The sequence below is a fragment of the Ursus americanus genome, chromosome 4 (assembly GCF_024610735.1).
Source record: "Ursus americanus isolate L20-20 chromosome 4, mUrsAme1.1.p, whole genome shotgun sequence".
In the NCBI taxonomy this organism is placed as follows: Eukaryota; Metazoa; Chordata; class Mammalia; order Carnivora; family Ursidae; genus Ursus; species Ursus americanus.
The window spans coordinates 37,350,136-37,370,797 of NC_142130.1; the positions used below are offsets into that span (position 1 = coordinate 37,350,136).

The following is a 20,662-nucleotide window of genomic DNA, read 5'->3' on the forward strand; positions in this document are numbered from 1 at the left end:
TCTGAAGATAGACCAACTGAGATAATCCAGTCTGAAGAACAAAAAGAAGAGGGGAAAACGAACAAAGCTTCAAAGACTTTGTGTGACACCATCAAGTGTAGCAAAATAAGCATAATGGGAATCTCAGAAGAAGAGAAGGGAAGGGCAAAAACAATAATTGAAGAAATAATGGCTTAAAACTTCCCAAATTTGATGAAAAGCATTAATCTACATGTTCAAGAAGCTCAACACTCTCTAAGTACAATAAGCACAAAGCAATCCATACATGAACACATCATAGTCAAACTGTAGAAAAGCAGACAGATTCTTTAAAGCAGGAAGAGAAAAATGGTTCTTCAAAGACTAGGAAGCCTCAACAAGACTAACAGATGACTTTTCATTAGAAACTATGGAGGTTAGAAGGCAGTGGAATGTCAGATTCAAAGCGCTGGAAGGAAATACTTCAACCACAAATTCTGCACCTAGCAATCATGTCCTTCAAAAGTGAAGGAGAAATTCAGTCATTCCAAGAAAACAAAACCAAAGATTTTGTGGCTTGCAGACCTGCCCCCCAACAAACACTAAAGGGAGTCCAGAAGGCTAAAATAAAAGGATAGTAGACAGTAACTGGAATCCACATGAAGAAATAAAGAGCACTGGTAAACTTAACTTCATAGGTAAATGTATAAAACAGTATAAACGTAACTCTTTTTTAAAAAGATTTTATTTGAGAGAGAGAGAGCGAGCATGAGCAGGGGCAGAGGGAGAAGCAGATACCCTGCTGAGCAGGGAGCCAGATGTGGGGCTCGATCTCAGGATGCTGAGATCATTACCTGAATTGAAGGCAGATGCTTAACCAACTGAGACACCCAGATGCCCGCAAACATAAGTCTCTTAAAGACATCTGTAACTCTTTAAAAGACAACTGCATAAAGCAGCAGTTCATTACAAAACTGTGTTGATAGGCTTATAAGGTATAAAAACAAATAATATTTGTGTGAAAATAATAGCACCAAGGAGAGAGGAGGGAATGGAGCTATATTGGAACAAAATTTTGTGTGCTATGAAAATTTAGTTGTTATTACTCCGAATATATTATTTTAAGTTCAGATGTTAATTACAATGCCCAGAGTAACCACTAAGAAAATAATTAAATATATAAAATTAAAAGCAACAGGGTAGATCTGAGGATTTTAGTGCCCAGAATTAAGGACATTCATTTTAAGACAATGCCAACCTAAAATTTAAGATTCAAATTCCTGCAACAGGGAGTCCATTTGTTCTAGTACAGGTTATGACTGCTACTGTGGTCAAAGGGTGGGGTTCTAAGATTGGCGGACCTCTAGAATTGCATGGAAGGAACAGCAGGAAGCATTTTCCCAAAGGAGCGAATTTGGGGCAGAGAAAAAATAAATGATAACCACTAAATGTGATAAGCACAAATTAGATTACCAAAGTAGTCTATTTAATGTGACTCTGCCAGATAATTATATATAGAAAATTTGTGCTCTAATATAAACACAAGTACATTTGTGAATGGGGAAAAGTGGGTTAATAGTGCCTAAGCATGGCATTAAGGAGTAGGATATGTCAAATTCTTGAATAAATTGTGAAATGCCAAAATAGAAGATTGGTTTCTGAAGGTGTTGCAAAATCCAGTTCAGTTTCCTAAGCACTGTATTGTCTCTAAGCATAAGGCATGTGAAATTAACTTGATGTCAACTTAAATAAGTTGTAGTTGATTTTTTAAATTCCAAATAAAGTTAAAAGATAAGACTGAGGAAAGTATGTGCAACACATACAACATATTAAAGAGTTACTATCTGTAATGTATAAGAAATTCTTACACTTTGAAAAGAAAAAGACCAGTAACTTAAGAAGGAAAACGAATGAAGTATATGAATAAGCAATTACAGAATAGAAAATCCAAAGGAGAAAAAGAATAGCTTCACTACTAATCAGAGAAATACAAATAACAGAACAACAAACTGCCTCTATTCACTTGTCAAAATGGCTAAAGTTATACAGAGCCAATCGTTACAACCTTATAGAAGGCAACCTGTTAACATTTTAAATAGACCAATCTCATACCTAGGAATTAATCCTTCAGAAATTAAAGCACCAAGGCATTTGGATATACATATAAGGATATTTATTGAAACATTCATGGCAGTGGCAATTTTTTTTTAAAAAAAGAATTGGCCATGAGTAGAGGAACTTGTGAATAAATTTTGGTATATCTAAAACATTATGCATCCCCTAAAATAAATGAATTAAAGCAATACTAGTTGACCCGAAAGGATTTTTAAGACCTATTTCATGAGAAAAGCAAGAAGCAGAGAAGTGTATATACAGAGATACGTCATTTTGTAAAATAAATAAAAAACAAAAACAACTGTATATATATATGAAGTTATGTTTGCATGCTTAACTTTTTAGATAGTTTAGAGTGAGGGAGAGTAGTGAGGGGAACAGTCAGGTAAGAAAAGATTAAAAAAGAGTGTGTCTGAGAGAAAACACAGCACACATGAAATGATTCCACGTGGACATATATAGATGGACACATGCATAAAGAAATGCATGAATATATGATCACTGAAAGACTGACAGTGGTTATTTCAGGGTGTGGGAGTTTATTTCCTTCCTTATGCTTTTATGTACTTGAACTTTTACAATAAGCACACAGTTTATATACAACCAAAGAATAGTTATTTATTTTTAAATGTGTGTGTGGCCAATTGCCATGGGGGATGAAGATGAGTCAGAAATATACCTTGACTTGCAGGCCCTGACAGTGAGGAAGCAGGAGGACACAACCAGCTGTAACATACAGCTGAACTTAGTGCTGTAACAGAAACACAGAGTGCTGGGAGAGACACTAATTGATCTCACAGATCTGACGGGGAATATCTGGAAGAACTTCATTAAAGTAGAAGGCGTTAGAGTTGGATCTTGAAGACTTGGGAGAAGTTCAATAGGCGAAGATGGGGATAAAGGGAAATCTGGGATAAGGGGAGAGTGAGCAAAATAAACAGGGGCATTAAAAACCCAGGGGGCATTCAAAGAAGAGCAATTAACCCAGTTTAGTATAACTGGAACACAGGTGTTGAGTGAACAGAAGGTAGGAAGCTTGTTCACAATTATGAAAATAGTTTATATTCCAATCGCAGAGGGGAGTTACTGCAAGTTTGTGTGTTGGGTGTGGGGGGACGGGTAAAGGTAGGAGGAATGTTTTATCAGGAGAGTGACATTCTTGGGTCTGTGTTGGGGGTGAGGAGAGACAGGAGGCAAGAAAACCAGTTAGGAAACTATTAAAATGATTCAGCCCAAGGTAATAAAAGTCTGACAAGAGCACCAATGTGGGAATGCAGAGGAGGGGAAAGATTCCAGAAACCTATCTGAGGTAAACAGGGCAGGCTTTGGTGGAAGATGGAAATCCTTCTGTGTCTGACAAGTGATGGGTTGGGAATACTCCAATCTGAGAAAGAGAACGCTGGGATTGGAGGGGGGGAGCCACATTCAAAGAAAGATTCCAAAATCTTGCTGAATGTAGAGGGAATGGTGAGAATGATGAGCTAAAAGCGTAGAGAAATTCTGAGGTAAAATAAAAGTCCCACAGAGATCAGAAAGACAAATCCTCAATGTAGAACTACAGAACTAAAGACCTAGTTCTGCTCTCTGAAGTCAGCTGTCTTAAGGAAAAGAAGAACCCGAAAGCCTTCTTAAATATAGCAATGCCCAAACAGGAGGATCAAATGGTCCTCCTCAGTGTCTTCGTGTTCCAAATGAAAGCATCTGGAGGTACAGAATGAGAACTCTGGAAAGAGCCCTGAATAAAATCTCAGACATAATTCTTCCGGCTTTTTGCTCAACTGTCTTGAGATAATCCTTGGCTATCCGTTTTTCCTTTTATTTTCCCCTGGGTAAAAAACCCTTCCTGTGAAAAGAATTCTTCTGGGTAAGTAACTTCGTGTATGAGACATCGAAGAATGTCACCACCGTCCGGCTGGGGTGGGAGCGGCCCCAGCTGGCTTTCCTCCCTTACCCCCTGGCCAGCCGAGGGTTTCCTCAAGGCACTCGTAAACATGTGGCATTTCCAAGCAGCATTAATACGTCTGCAATTTTAAAACAGAATAAATGAAAATATGAAAAGTCTGAACAGATTCCCGAGACGCTTTCCAAATCTCCCACCCTATGACTTCTTCAGGGTGTCTTTTTTTTTTTTAATATTAAAAAAAATTTTTTTTTTTAATTTTTATTATGTTATGTTAGTCACCATACCATACAATACATCGATTACCCAACATTTCTTCAGGGTGTCTTAAACACAGAGAGGCTCACACATCTCTGAATGGATGGACTTCTCGTTTGTGGTTTCCTTTTAGCATTCCTGGAAAATGTAACGCCCCGTCTCTCTGATTATAAAATAAGTACGAACTCAACGCAAAGAATCTGGAAAACCTGGAGAGCATAAAATAACAACACTGCTTGGTGACTCCACCCCAGACATAAAAAAGGAACTTTCGCGTGGAACCCTTCCAGCCTGTTCCTGGCCAGTTTGGGCCCCGCGGGCCGGGCCGGGGCGCCGAGGGCAAGTCTCCCGCGGACGGAGGGTCTCGGAGCCCAGCGGCCGGAGGCGGGGCTGCCCAGTGCAGCCGCCGCGTGCTGCGGCGCCGGCGGGAGCCGCGTGGTCCGCCGAGAGCGCGGAGAGCGCGGCGCGTGGGGGTCCGCGGATTCGCGCGTCCTCGCCGTGCGGACCTCCCTGGGCGAGCGCGGGGGCCGGCACGCCACGCGGGGCGGCGCCAGGGGAGGGGCGGGAGGCGCGGCCCCGGCAGCGCCCGGGCCGGAGGCGGCCGGGGAGGGCAGCGCGCGCCCCGCGCAGACCTCAGAGGCCGGCGCCGCCGTCCCGCCGCCTCCACGCCCGGCCCCCGGCGCGGCGATGGGCGCGGCCGCCTGCCCTGGCCCTTGCCCTGCCCCCCGTCCCTCCCGGTCCTTTGCAGCCCCGCGAACCGGCGAGACACCCGGGGACCGCGGGCGTCCCGCCGCCAGACGCGGGCTTGGCGCTTCTCGGCGGTCGGAGACCTGGTGAGGTGAGCAGCGCGCCCTTGAGGATCCCAAATTCGGGAGTTTGTACGACTTCTCTGTGGACACTATGTATCCACAAAACATCAAACACTTACGTGCGAAAAGGGGGAAGGGCTTTCTCTCCTTTCCAGAATCTGGGCGGTTTCTTTGGAAACGGTTAAGAAACTGTCTTCGGAACCGGAGGCGAGCCCGAGGTCGCTCACCAGGAGTGCCAGTGGCAGTTTCCTGAGAGAAGAGGGGAGGGTACTGGTATTTGGTGGGCAGGGGGGCTGTGGCTGTTGTTTTGTTCAATGAGCGACAGTCTGCTGAATTAAGAGATCCCGGAACAGTTCTCACAACCTCCTCACGGAGCTTGGCCCCAAATCGGCCTTGCAGGGGCACGTTCCGCCCGGGGTGCGGGGTGGCTGCATGGGAGGATGGGCTCCCTCACCGGCCGTGTGAGGTCCCGAACGGAGAAAGTTTCATTGCCTGCCAGACTGCCTCGTTCTGGGCAGAGGAGAATGGCCCGGGAAGTGCAGCATCCTTGTGCCCCAGCAAACACCCGTTTCCGACTTACCTAGAGGCCACTTGTTAGAACTCGCTGTTTGAATGGTGTGTATCTAAGTATACTCCTGCTACTGCCGAAGATGAACCTTGTTTTGAAAACTGAGTTTTGCTAACATTTCAGAATAGAAATCTGTGGGGAGAGAGGTCATGGCATGCGCTTACTCTTCCCTTTGTTGGTTTTCTAGGTACAAACATGCATGAATAGCAGGCAAATTATATCCTAGCCTGTAATGAGATGTCTTTCTTGGTAGAGTCCTTTAAACCAGGATATAGAGGATAACATTAAATTATTGCCTCCCTAGGTAAAAGCGAAAGATTTTCGGGCACGGGTTAAAAGTTGGAAAAATCGTTGAATAGTTGTATTAGGCAGCAAAGCTTGCAAAGGAAAATTAATTTTTCTCCGTCAATGGCGATTTTCAGCACAGAAGGCCTTCCTCCAGGCTGGGTAGCAGCAAGTCCCTTTGAATCTGGAGAATAAAATGCGTTGGCAGGCTTTACTTGAGTTAGGGTTCCAGAAGTGTGGGGGTGGGGGTCTCTCTGGTCTCCATTTTGGCAGCCTAATTCCACTTCAGGGCCACCATTGTCTCTGGAGTGCTCCCTGTATTTCCCCTTCTCTTCTACCACCAGCTTTTAGCTTCCCCCTCTTCCTCTATAAAGTCTGGAGTTGAGCCTGGTCAGAGGCAGAGTTACGGTAGCCTGGGGATAGAGTCTAGTGAAAGCAGAATTATGGCCTCCGGTGATTTAAGGGGTGAATGGGATGAAGCCACAGACTTCCAGCCTAGAAGGCTCTCAAGAGTGGGAAAATAATGATTGAGGGAAGGAGATTCTCTGGGGAGGACAGTAGGTGCTTACAATTTGTTTCCTGCTGAGGATTTTAATATTTCCTTTTGTGTTGTCTGAACATAAGGGCATTTCCAGATGGGGTTGAAGGAATCTGCCCTCCCACCCCACAAATTCACATTTTATTGCACTCCCTTATAGGTTTTCAGAGAGTAATTGGGGGCAGGGGGAGAGAGAAGAAAGAAGCACCAAGGCTCTGACTTGCCACAGAGACAATTGGACATGGACTAACATGGACAGAGAAGTTGGATTTGAAAGTTGGAAGGAATGTTCCACATTTAGTTAAAAATCAGAACCTTTATTTTGCAGAAAGGTGTTGAGAAGTATAATATTCATATTTAGTTGCTGATTAATTTTGCCTGATAAAGGATGCTAATCCCTACCTCTCTTTTTTTTATCGCCAACAATTTATTATGAAAATAATAAATACATTTTCTGACATACAGAAAAGTTACCTGCCTCACTTTCTTATAACTATCTTGAGATATAAACTTGTTAATGAAAATCAGAGTTTGAAATCCAGAAATATCTGATCTGGCCCCAGACAGAGCTTGAATCAGAAGGTGGCTAAGAAATAGATGTGTGGGGGGCGCCTGGGTGGTGCAGTGCAGTCAGTTAGTGTCCGACTCTTGGTTTCAGCTCAGGTCGTGATCTCAGGGTCATGAGATCGAGCCCCAAGTTGGGCTCCTTGCTCAGCAGGGAGTCTGCTTGAGAGTCTCTCTCCTTCTCCCTTGGCCTCTCCCTGCTTGTGCTCTCTCTCTCTCTAAAATAAATAAAATCTTTTTTTAAAAAAGAAATAGATGTGTGAAGGATATTAAAATTTTGAAGGGGAAAAATCTGGATCTTATTCTGACTCTTCCCTAAGAATTGGGCAGATCTCTTAATTTCCTTCTTTTTCCCATTCTTAAAACATCAGTTGAATTACATTACTCCCCTGCTTAACACTCTCTAATGGTTCCCTTCACACTTTGAATAAAACCCAACTTTCTTCCAGGGTTTACCTTTCAAAGTCTTATGCAATCTGACCTGTTTGACCTCATATTCTGTCACTCTCCCCTCTCTTGTCCTTCCTTCTGCCTGAACACTCTTCCTTCAGATACTTGCACTTCTTCTGTCCTCAATTCATTCAGGTCTCTCTTCAGATGCAACCTCCTTGATCAGGCCTTCCATGACTGCCTGATCCAAAACAGGCTTTTGTCACTCCCTGTTCTCTGACCCTGCTTTATTTCTTCATTGCTTTTTCATTACCTGGTATTATATAGTATAGCGTTTCTTTGTTAATTGTCCAATACCCCCCCTTCAAATGTCAGCTCCGTAAGGACAAGAAATTTTTTGTTGTGTTCATGGCTATCTGTGTTCCTGTTTGGCATATTATAAGTGATTAATAAATAATTGTTGAATTAATTAGGTAATTAAATGACACAACAAGGCACTAACTCCCATAAAGGTTGCAGAACCCTTGGTAAAATACTTGAAGTCCTTTTACGTAATTTGGGCCAATCAATATTTTATAGGTAAATGATGATACTGGAGATTAGTGGCCTCTTTTATCCTCACGGCGCTTCTTTTTAAAAGATTTTATTTATTTATTTGAGAGAGAGAGGGACAGAGATAGAGAGAGAGCACAAGTGGAGAGGAGAGGGAGAAGCAGGCTCCCCACCGAGCAGGGAGCCCGACAGACTCAGGGCTCGATCCCAGGACGCTGGGATCATGACCTGAGCCGAAGGCAGACGATTAACCGACTGAGTCCCCCAGCACCCCCCACCCCCTGCCACAGCATTTCAAAGCCGAATCCTGTGCCAGAAGCTCTGCCAGTTTTGACAAACCCACATTACAAACAAGATATAAAAAAAATGCAGTCCCAGAAATTTCCCTCATGCCCCTTTCTGGTCATCCCCACCATCCAGAAGCAAACTTTGTTATGATTCGTATCATCATAGATTCGTTTTGCATTCTTGAACATCCATATAAATGCATTCACACTGATGTACTTTTGCATTTGACTTCTTTTTGCTCCACATAGATAGAGATTCATCCATGTTGTTGAGTATATCAGTTGTTCATGTCTTTGTATTCCAAGATAATATTCCTTCATATGACTACCACGTGCTTATCCATTCTTTTACTGATGGGCACTTGGGTTGTTTCCAGTTTGGGGCTATTTTAAATAAAGCTGCCATGAACATTCTTACAGGGTCTGCCTCATCTTGAGTCCTGTGTACTTTACTTGAAAGTCTTGTTTGTGCTACCAATGCTGAGAGAAGGATGGCAAGGTTACTGGGGCTGTGACTGCAGTGGCAGCCTTCCTGCAGCCCAGTGAGTGCCTTCTCTAGACAGCTCCACTGGCCACGGACCTACGTCCCACTCCAGAGGGAGAGCACTTGGAAAATGAATGTCTGTGCAAATTGGGGAGACTTCAGGAGCATTTTCAGTGTTCTTAGATCCTTAAAAGGGACTCTGTAGCATGCCTGCTGCCATTGCTGTTGTAATCCCTTCTTCCTCTCAGCTCCCCACCCCAGTACAAGTTGACTCTAATCAGCCACTGAACATTATGCTATCAAGGAGTTTAAATATTTATGAGCAAGAGTCTTGTTCAGAGCCTGATAAAATATTTATGTGTTTCCATGGGGCATTGGTTTCCATCTAGACTTCTTAAGGTGTTTTTCTGCGGCACTTGTCATAATCATGAGGTACTCAGACAGAGATAGATGATATAGCCAGGGAATATCCCGTGTTATTGAACCCCACCTTGCAGCAGACCCTGCTTTGCAGAGGTGGGGGAGGATGAGCACACAGAAAAAATGGGCATTACTAGTGTCTGGATCAAGAGAACGATGGTGTGTGTTGAGGAAAATGTTTTGAAAAGAGAAGGGCCTGTTAATATAGCACTGCTAAAGGTGTGAATTCAGAGGGGATTGTGGGAAAGAACCTGTTAGAGTGGGGAAGAATTAATGAAGGTGGGATGCATTCATTCCAGATAGAAGCATGAAGAAACCAGCCCATAAATGACATAGTCCCTTTGACATTGATGTAGACAGGGCTTATATATGACAACTATACTGAGTGCTATAATTATCACACCTGTTATGAAACTGTGGGGAAGGCGTGGAGGCTAGCCAGGGTTTCCAGGTGGAGAGCAGAGAACTAGCTATTTCAGTAGGGATTGTTATTTTCCTCCAAGGAAGAAGTGTCTTTCTTCTCCGGAGGAGGTGTGGTGCTTTGACTGGCAGCTGTAATGTGGAAGAACATTACTTGAAAGACAGTAACTAGAGCTGGTATTTGGTATTCGGTATTCAAGTCAGGGCCAGAGTGCCGGTGTGGCTTGAGTGAGGTGAAGAGGTGGGGAGGGTCAGGTCAGGGCAGGTTTGCAGTAAGAGATAAAGCAGGAGAGCTATAGGCCAGCTTGTCGAGAACACAGGAGTGTGGACTTTAGTCTGTTTGTTGTAGGGAACCATGTAACTTTTGACCAGAGACTGGGTCAAAATTTGAGCAATTCCTGGGAAGTGCATCCAACCCAAGCAAGGCCTTGAGGTCTGTTTATGTCCAAGGCGTTTCAAGAATATTTTGCTGTGTCCAGTCTATTCTAGAGCCTGTGTGATCTATTCTAAAGGAGGTAGATAAGAGGGAGGGTAGATTCATTCAACATACTCCTAGGATTGACCAGAAACAGATCTCACCAACTACCTTCTTGCCGCGCATAACATATACTCAGAATATGCCAAGTCAAATTAAATTCGTAGGCTGTATGCTGCATCCTCTGCTCTTCTCCATGGCCACTTTGCCTTATAGGGGGAGTTGAGAGGGTCTGAGTAGCCCTTTAGTACCTGAACCCATATCTGGGTCAGTGTACTTCAGATGTGGGTTGCCAGGCAACAGAGGACCCAGCAGTGAGGCTGTCAGACCATCACTGCAGAACTCAGGCCTGCTTGACCAGGCTACGGGGCAGTGACCAGAGAGGCAACTGGCAGTAGAAGGCGGAGGTCATGCAGATTGAAAACCTATAGGCAGAACTGCCTGGCCCCCTTCCACCTGTGTTCTCCCTTCATATTGCAAGTTCCTATTCAAAAGTGCCCCTAGGATGTTTCCTTTTTAGCTCATCATGATAATAGGGAGGGAGATAGTGGTGTTAAGCCTGTCAGCATCTGTACTTTATGATGTTTGTGACAAGGAAAAGATCCTTGTGGAAGTGATGGAAGAAGAATTCCTCATTCAGTTTTCAGTGCTGCAGTGAGGAGCTTTGCATAGATATAGATTAGCAGGAAGTTCTGGAGTTCTGAGAGAGAGAAGTGATTTCGTGGTGTGAGGACAAGGAAGAGCATGGGAGGGTCTCTTAGAGAAACTTCAAGGTTCTGCCTGGGGTTTTGTTGGTTGAAATTGCTCTCTTGCTCCATGGGGACCTGTTCCAGAGTGACAATGGGAACACCCAGGAAAGAGTGCTCTGGGCTTTCCCACTGCCATTTGTCTATGCTGAAACGTCAGACTGTCAGTTGACACTGCCAGCTATCCATCCTGATTCTCCACAGGTAACTGGGGAGACCTTGAGAGAGAAGACGGAAGCAGATGTCTTAACTAGGGAAATGGTAAGGGCCTGAACATGTGGCCTGGACTGATGGTGTGATAAGGGTCTAAAGTATTGGTAGAGCAAGACTCCAGACCAACAGTGTCCTTCTTGCCTCTAATCTGATATATTCCTGGTTTTCTGCATGAAGTGGAGTCTCCCAAAGGCCACGTTAGATGTAGCATTTACTCTGAACATGAGAACAGAATGCATGTTTAATTGAGTGTCTTTTCCAAATGGGCATTTTGATGATTGTCTGATTGTGCCCAAGCTGGTGATAGCTGCCTGCTTTTGGATGCTGTTAGGATAAACCCAGAAGATCCAATAAAGAGGGAGCAGAAAAGGTAATATCAAGAGACGGGGAAGGGAAGAGAATAGTGACCTGCTGGGATCCTAGGTACCCAGTTGTCTGCAAGTGAAAAACTGGGATGAAAGAAGATGGAGTAACTACCCAAGGGGATCTTTACATGCAAATATTGCTGACTTCCAAGGCAGCCGTAAGGAGAAAAGCAGGGCTGAGAAATGAAGGCTGCTGTCACAGTTAGTCTGAGGAATATGAATACCCGCTTGACACACCAGAATACATAGCCACACAAAACTGTGCAGATGACAAGAGTAACATGCTGTCCAAACCCCTTTTTCACTTCCACGTATTCTCTCATATTTATTTGTAATATTGGGTATATACATGAGCCACTCATCTATACTTGCAAACTACACAAACGCAGACCTGCTTTAAAAAGGAAGGAAAAATAAGATGAAAATAGAGAGGGAGGCAAACCATAAGAGAGGCTAAACTCTAGGAAACAAACTGAGGGTTGCTGGAGGGGAGTTGGTGGGGTATGGGGCAACTGGGTGATGAGCATTAAGGAAGGCACTTGATGTAATGAGCTGGGTGTTATATGCAACTGATGAATCATTAAATTGTACCCCTGAAACTAATACTACAGTATATGTTAACTAAATTGAATTTAAATAAAGAATTAGAAGAAAAAGTAAGTATAAAGACAAAAAGAAACTATTCCAAAATATTATCAGCAGTAGCATTATAAATGATTACTTTTTAAAAAAATGTAACCATAAATCCCATGAACACTCTAGCATTTCTATGATAATTAGGAAAACATTGAATAAAAAATCTATTAAAGAGGTTAAGCGGGGAGATAGAAGAGGCATGGGTGGAGGACAGTAGGATTGTACAAGAAGAGGAAAAAGATGTTGAAAGATGAATGATCGAAAAAGTTAATTCTTCACAGGCTGCTAGCTTCTGTACATTTTTTTCTTTATTATTGAATATCATGTATCTATTATCCCTCAGAAGATCTGGAGCTTCTATCAGCATGAAACCAAATGCAGATACTGAGCCAAGTGTCATTCCTCCAGGGCCTTAATTCTATCCTGTGGGTAACAACTGGAAGGCCCACAGCTAACTTCCAGTGGTCCTCAAGGAATCTTCCACCAAAGTACTAACACAGAACACTTCAGAATTGGGCGGAAGCATCTTTCTCACAGAGTTTAATATTTATCCCTGCAGAGGCTGGGCCAGCCTTGTGCATCTCATCTCTGAAGTGTGGAACAGGAGCCAACAAAGGCTGTGAGGACTTGGAGTAGTGGGATTTTTCCAGACAAAAGCCTGTTTTATTCTCATCCATGCCTCTGCCGCCTGCTCACTGGCTCAGGCAGCCCCTGCCCCTTGGGAAGCTCTGTGGCTGCGGCTTTGGAGAGATACCTATAGTTTTTATTTCACAGCCACCGGCCTTCTCCAGGGGCACTCTCAAGTCTGTGCTTTAATTGGCTGTTGTTGGGGGACACAAGGTGAGGCCTCTCTCTGACAGCAGAAGTTACTATTTACTTCTACCCACCAGGATCAATTTAAAGCAAATGCCAGAGAACTACACTGAAACCACTGAACTCTGGGGTCTGGCATTACTTGTAATTATTAAGTCAATAAATCATTTTTATATTTTAAATTTATTACATTTTTAAATTATAAAAGCAGTACACACTCATTGTAACAAGTCTAGTAAGACAGTCTATAAAGAAAATCTTATTAATCTCCACCTCCTCTCCCCCTCCATCTTCCTGACAAAACCACTATTAAAAGTTAAGTGTGAATTCCTTTACTCCATTTCTATCTTTAAACAAATACGTAGTTATTTTCTATTTCATATGTAAATGAGATCGTATAATACCATTTACTCTATTATTTGTTTCATTTTAGTTGTTATATACATTCTACATATATAAATCTAATTGATCCAATTTCTTATTTTTAATAGCTACTTAATATTTCTTTGTAGGACTTCCATAATTTTTCCCATTATTTCTATATTGATAGATATTCCAGTTTTCCCTCTAGTTTTTTCCCACACAACAAATTATGCTACAGTAAACATCTTACATTCATCCTTACACTTGGTTTCCATTTCCATAGGGTGATTCCCCAAACTGGCATTTCTGGGTCAAAGGGAATACACACAATTTTACTTCTCACTGTGGGTCTCCCCTACAGCAATTGTTTCCCTCTCTTCTTTTGTCTTCCTCTCCCCTCTCCCACCACCTTTCTCCAGGGGAGCCTGTGTCTTTAGGCAGGAGAGCCCTGCAGTGAGAACTCCTCCTTGCCAACTGTGGATTATATGAGCTCAGTGGGAAACGGGGTCTGCAGTGTCTTGGTTGCATTGTGTCTCTATTGCTTCTGGTTGGCCAGACTGTTTACAGTTCCCCTTGCTCATTTATTCTGTGCTGTGGAATTATACATGGTCTTCCTCTGCGGCAGGAGCAGCATGAGCATTGTTGGGGGGGAGGGTTCAGAGAAAATAGGCTGTTATGATGCTTTCTCACAACACCATATCTGCTATGTTCCCTTTTATGCCTTTTCTTTATTTTTTAAATGCCTTTTCTTTAATAGTGGAATTGAGAAAAGTTCTTTGATTCTATCCAATTGTTTCCCTCTATTTTGAGGGATTTGAGTTTGGGGAGTTTTATGGGTATATAGTCAATCAACTACAACTTGACATGAGGATAATTAGTTAAGTAGGTAGGGGTCTTGGAGCTTAAGGATCAGTGCCAAGCAACAGATGCGAACATTTTTAAACAAATGATTTTAACAAACGTGGTATTAGGAGTGTACTTCCCAGAAGTACTGGGCTTTCATTCTTAGTTTTGCTCTTGTTTGAATGTAAAACTGTAATCTGGTCCACCAGACCAGAGAGGAGTGGGATTCCCACCACACCAGGGCTGGAGAAAAATAGCAGAGAAGCACGAAGGGAAGCTGGTGAGTACAAACAAGTGAAATACAAAATGCTAACTAACAAAATAGTAAGAAGTAAATGAGATTTTAAAATCCTCAGATAAAGGATGGTGTGTGACCACGGACCTAAGAGTTCATAGACACTTTGTAGAAATTTGTGATCTCTAATTCTTGTTAGAAACCCAATTGTGAGTCTATGTTCAGAATGTAAACGTTAGCTAAATAGAGGGAAAAAAATGATGAAATTCTGTGGCAGACATTTTGATACTGGCACCCATAACACATGCTGCAACTTTTACTCAGTAGCTTTGAAATGGATTTCTATGCCCTAGACTGAAAACTAAAGGAAGAAAAGAAAACCAGGATAGAAGTTATTGCAATGAATTTCTAAGGAGAAGTTTTAACTTTGTTTGAACATGTATAAACCTGTAGAATAAGCATTAGCCTTTGTGTTAATACATACTTTTATAGAAACTTTTAATTTTCAAATACACACTGACCAGTAATAATGATAGTAAAACCAGTTCCTATAATAGGTTTGTCTTTTATAACTTAGGAATCCTGTAATGTCTCTTAATTGGTCTCATAGTTAATAGTAAGGATAGTTATATCTTATACTGTTTGCACTGTCATTTGTGTCTGTAAAGATTATCTTTAAACAGTTTGGTCTTGTCAGTAAAAAAGATTTTAAGGTTAAACATATTATAAGACAGTAAGCATCTGCGTCTGGCTGTGATGGACTATCTGGTAGTAGACTGCTGCTTCCATAGAGGACATCTAGAAAAGCTAGATTTTATTTTACTTTTTTTAATATATTTTAAAGATGTTTTATTTATTTTAGAGATAGCTCAAGTGGGAGGAGGAGCAGAGGGAGAGGGACAAGCAGACTCCTGCTGAGTGTGGAGCCTGGCATGGGGCTCAGTCTCACGAGATCATGACTTAAGCCAAAATGAAGAGTCGGATGCTTAACCGACTGAGCCACCCAGGTGCCCCCAAAAGCTAGATTTTAAAAATTTAGTTGAGTTCGTAAAAGACCTACTAAGGCAACCAGAACTTGAGAGCTAAGACCTCATAAAGAAGAGAAACTCAGTGAGTGTCTCATAGAGTAGGTTGCTTTTCCCTTGAGACATTTACTATTTACTAAGTAGCAAGTGAGGAGAAACTAAGAAGCCAAGAAAAGCAGCCACTAAGAGTCAGAAAAGCTGAGCAGAACATTCTACCGTTTGATGAGAGACCTGATTATGGAAAGAAGAGAGACAGAGAATTAGCCCAATGATCTGAGCAATTTTCCTTCCAAGTTGTTCACCAGTTTATAAGTAGCACAGACCAAGAGGTAAACAAGCCAAACAGAAAGCAGGTGCTAAAAAAGCCAAGAAGCTAATCATAGGTACTTACAATCTTACTGTGTTGGGGAGATAAAAAGTGGAATGTGGGGTCCTCCAAGGTGGAAGGGCCTGGAAAACACTGTAATGGTTGCTTTCATATCTGCTTTAATGAGTCACAGGATGCCCAGATATCTGGTTAAACATTATTTTGGGGTGTATCTCTGAGGGTGTTTCTGAAAGAGATTAGTATTTGAATTGGTGAACTGAATAAAGCAGTAGGCCTTCTGGAATGTAGGTGAGGATCATTCAATCCATTGAGGTTCTGAATAGAACAAAATGGCAGAGGAAGTTTGGAATTTCTCTGCCTGACAGTTTGAGCTGGGACTTTGAGTTTCTCCTGTCCTTGACGCTCTTGGTTCTCAGGCCTTCACTCTTGAGCTGCCATCTACACCACCAGCTTTCTGGCTCACAGGCCTTCAAACTCTGCTGCCATCTTTCCTGGGTCTCCAGCTTGCAGATAGCAGATCACAGAATTTCTCAGCTTCCTTAATTCCATGAGCCGTAGAACCTTATAATAAATCTCTTTTATTGATATATAAATTACTCGTTTTGTTTCTCTGGAGGACCCTGACTAATACAAACATCCTAAGCTTTCAGTTGGGACTTCTGAAGAACTATGTCTAGGAGTTAGCCCAGAAATAGACCTGGTCTTACTGAAATTCAAATCTAATTCCCAGTCAGATCAGTCACTGATTGGATTAAAGTAATCTGGTTTTCTTCTAGCACCCTAGCAGAAGCTAAATAACATATTCATTGGAGAAAAGAAAATGATCCAGAACCACTATATTTTTATTAAGTGGTTTCTGATATTCAGTGAGACAAAACAAAACAAAAGCAGGCATACCAAGATACAGTTTCCAGAATATGGTGCAGAAAGAGAGAATGCAGACTCCTTGCGTTGAGAAGACAGTTTCAAGTCCAGGGAGACCAAGGCAGCTGGAGTTTACAGGACAGAGTATCAAAGTGAAGAGTACACAGAGAATTCCAGAGATTCTCACAGAGTACACCAAGTAAGAAACTGAGTGCTGGTCAACATGCGACTGTAAGGAAACTACCTAGAGATGGAAAAAGAACCATTCAAAAGGAACAGTACTTGCTGCTCACACAGGGCTGGGAATAGTGCCTGTTCCCACTGGTCATACTAGAAAAGCTAATAACTCAGAGGGTTTTGGGTAGTGTGCTCTGAGAGATGATGCCTTAGCAGTGGGGAATAATTAGCCCTACATTGACCACTGCTCTGATATTGCCTAACATCTTAAAAGAAGACCCAAAAGGGCCAAACTATTCCCAATTAATTTAACCACATCCCAGAACAATGTCCAAGAATATTTAATATTAGGTGTAATTAGGGTGGCCCTGGAGGGCACAGAAAAATATTTGAAGAGATAATGAGTGAAACATTTTCCACAAGTTAAGGATAGCAGTGATTTCTCATCAAAAACAATTCAAACAAAAAGGCAGTAGAATAACATCTTTAAAGTACTGGGAAAAAACCCCAAACCTTTCAACCTAGAATTCTATGCCCAGTGAAAGTATCTTTCAAAACAAAGGCAGAGTAAAGACTTTTTCAAATATATAAAAGCTGAAAGAATTCTTCACCGACAAATGTGCACTGCAAGAAATGTTAAAGGAAGCTCTTCCAGCAGAAGGAAAATGATATCAGTAGGAAATATGGATCTATTAAGAAAGAAAGAAAGAAAGAAAGAAAGAAAGAAAGAAAGGGCACCAGACATGGTAACTACATAGTGATTTGTCTTATGATTTAAGCCTCTTTTAAAATATAATTGAGAGTTTAAAGAAAAATAAAAAACAATATGGGGTTTATAACATATGTAAAAGGAAATGTATGACAATGAGCACAAAGGCTAAGAGTGGAGATATGGAAGTATATTGTTATACTACATGTGAAGTGATATGGCATCATCTGAAGATAGACTGACAAATTAAGATGTATCTGTAAACACAAAAACAATCAAAAAGAAAATAAAACAAATAAGCATAGCTAATAAGCCAACAAAGAAATAAAATAGAAACATGAAAATACTTAATTCACCTATGAGAAGTCAGAAAAGGAGGAAAAAGAGGACAAGGAAGAGATGAGATAAATAAAAAACAATAGCAACGTAATACATTCAAGTTAAATATACCAATAACTACTTTAGATGTAAATGATCTCAACACCTCAACTAATGGTTAAGGATTTAAAAAAAAGACAGGATTTAAAAAAAAGCAAAGCCACCAATATGCTATGTACAAGAAACATACTTCATATATTATGACACAAATAGATTAAAGGATGGAAAAGATTTACCATGCTAACACACTAATCAAAATATAGATAGATTGCAGCACAAAAAATATTAATAAAATCAGTTCATAATGATAAAGTAGTCAATTCATCAAGAAGACATAACAATATTAAACATTTATGCATCTAACAACAGAGTTTCAAAATACATGAAGTAGAAATGATATGACTTCAAAGAACAATCGGCAAATTCATAACTGTAGTCCAAAATTTCTTTTTTTAAAGATATTTATTTATTTATGTATTTAGAGTGTGAGCAGGGAGAGGGGCAGAGGAAGAGGAAGAGAGAAAATTTCCAGCAGGGTCCGTGCTCAGCAGAGCCCCCCTGGGGTCTCCATCTCACCACTCTGAGATCATCACCTGAGCCCAAATCAAGAGTTGGATGCTCACCCAACTGAGCCACACAGGTACCCCTCCAGTTCAAAATTTCATTGGCTTTTTCCCAGTAATGGATATAACAAGAAGACGGAAAATAAAGATATGGAAGAAGGAGCCAACAGAATCATCTTGACCTCACTGATCTTTATAAAGCACTTTTCCTCTCAACAGCAAAATAGTCATTCCATTCAAGTACACATGGAACATTTAGATAGACTATATTCTAGGCCATACAACAATTCTCAGTACTTTCAAAAGGATTCAAGTCATACAAGGTATGTTCTTGACCACAATAGAATTAGTTAAGAAATCAGTAACAGAAATCATCAAATATTTGGAAGCTATTTAATGCACTTCAAAATAGCTCATGAGTCAAAGAAGAAATCAAAACGGAAATTAGAAATTATTTTAGATTGAAGGAAAATGAAAAGTAATGTATCAAAAGCAGTACTTAGCTGAAAATTTGTAGTGCTTGAGGGTTTGTAAGAAGAAAAGTCTCAAATTAATATTCTTAGCTTCCATCCTAAGTAACTAAAAAAAAGAAGAGTAAATGAGACCCAAAGTAAGCACAAGAAAGTAATAAATATCAGAGCAGAAATCAATAAAATAGATAACAAAAAAACCAGTAGAGATCAATGAAAGAAAATGTTGATTGATTTGTGACTATCAATACAATCATTAAGCCTCTAGTCAGATTGACAGGCTAAAAAGAGCAGACACAATTTACTAATGTTATGAATTAAAGAGGTGACATCACTATAAATTGTACAGATAGTATAAAAACTTTATCCCAATAAGTCTATCAACTTAGATAAAATGAACAGATTCCTTGAAAGGGACAAACTACCAAAGTTCATTTAAGAAATATTAGAGAGTGTGAAAGCCCACATCTATTAAAGAAAGTCTCAGCAACCTAGGAATAGAAGAGAACTTCATTGCAGTCTCTCCTTTGCTGTCCCGCCTGCTGCTCCTTTGCAGTGTTTTCGATAGACTTCTGTCTCCTTTGTTCTGCCTTGGGTGAATTCTTTCACTGCTCACACCACCAGCCTCCACCCCATTGGGTCCCCCCACATTTGGCAGAGCCCATACAGGGACCCTCTGCCAGCCTAGGACTTTCCTTGGATTCTCTAGGAATTTCTTGGAACTTTCCCTCCATGGACCAACTCCAGTACTCCTGGGAAACTGACAACCTCCAGCAGAGGTTACTCCTTGGTGAGGATACGAAGCCCCATGGGGGAACCAGCGGGACTGCCCTTGCCCGGAAGAGTGAGGGATTTCCCCTCTTGCCCTTCAGAGGGATCCTTCCCTCCCTCTCTTTTCTCTTTTCAGCCCTTCAGAGGTCTAACCCTAGTATTCCTCAGACAACTGAAGATCTCTAGCCAGGGCAGCTCCCCATGTGGTCTGAAGGTCTGAGGGTGAACAGGTCAGATTGTCCATGCCTGTGAAGGCAAAGCCCTTTCCTCTCCTCTCCCACTCCATCCCCCTGAGGTTTCCATTCCCAAAGTGTGCAACAGTTGGCAGTGGAAGCTCGTCCAGGGTGAATCCGCACACATTATGGACTCAGTTGGGACCATTTCCTGACATTGTCTGACTCTCAGTCACCTTGCTTCTTTCAGCCTCCCCCCTACCCTCTTTTTTCCTTTGTTCCTGCAGATCCAGCCACCATCTTGATCTACAGGAAATATATATTCCTACCCATCTGAGTGAATCCAACAATTCCATGTACAAATTATAATTCAACAAGGATCCCACCCGATACCATCAGAGGGTCCCCTCCCCCTAAATCCCATGGGCCTGGCCACCAGGGAATTTCACTCACATTGCCTGTCAGCATGTTAATATAGTACCATGCTTTGTCTATAACTGAATAGAACCCCTAATGGACTGACAAGTTTAGGTAGGGACAGCATGCCCCATGTCCAGCACGAAGCAGCTGCTGAAGATGAGACCTTCGCCCAAATGCCAAAGATTTGTTGTTGATCTGTCAAAGGGGAATGTAGAGGCCACTTTTAGGCAACAGTTTGAGCAATAGAAACCTGAGTAAGGTAAAAAGGCCCACACTGACCACTGGGCTAAATGCAAACAGGCTCATTAGGCAACCCATCTCAAAATATTCATAAGCCCTAGCTGACCAATGGGATACTTACAACCAGGCACAGGAAGATTCCATACATTCCCATACCTCCTCAGTCTCCCCGCTAGCTATAACCCCCACCCCCACTGCCTCATGCAGACAGTATCCTTTGCTGTCCTGCCTCTGCTCCCTTGCAATAAATTTCTATCTCAATAAATGAATGAATGAATGAACAAATGAATGAATGAATGAATGAATG

At 41.8% G+C, this 20,662-nt stretch overlaps 1 protein-coding gene across 1 annotated transcript in view; it reads left to right on the forward strand.

Moving 5' to 3' along the window:
* Window positions 1-4,868: 4,868 nt before the first annotated feature.
* GPR156 (G protein-coupled receptor 156) overlaps window positions 4,869-20,662 on the forward strand; it is an 87,241-nt gene continuing 71,447 nt past the window's right edge. Inside the window, exon 1 of the mRNA XM_045785090.2 lies at window positions 4,869-5,069. The gene's annotated coding sequence lies outside the window, so the exon portion shown is untranslated. The remainder of the gene's footprint in view (window positions 5,070-20,662) is intronic.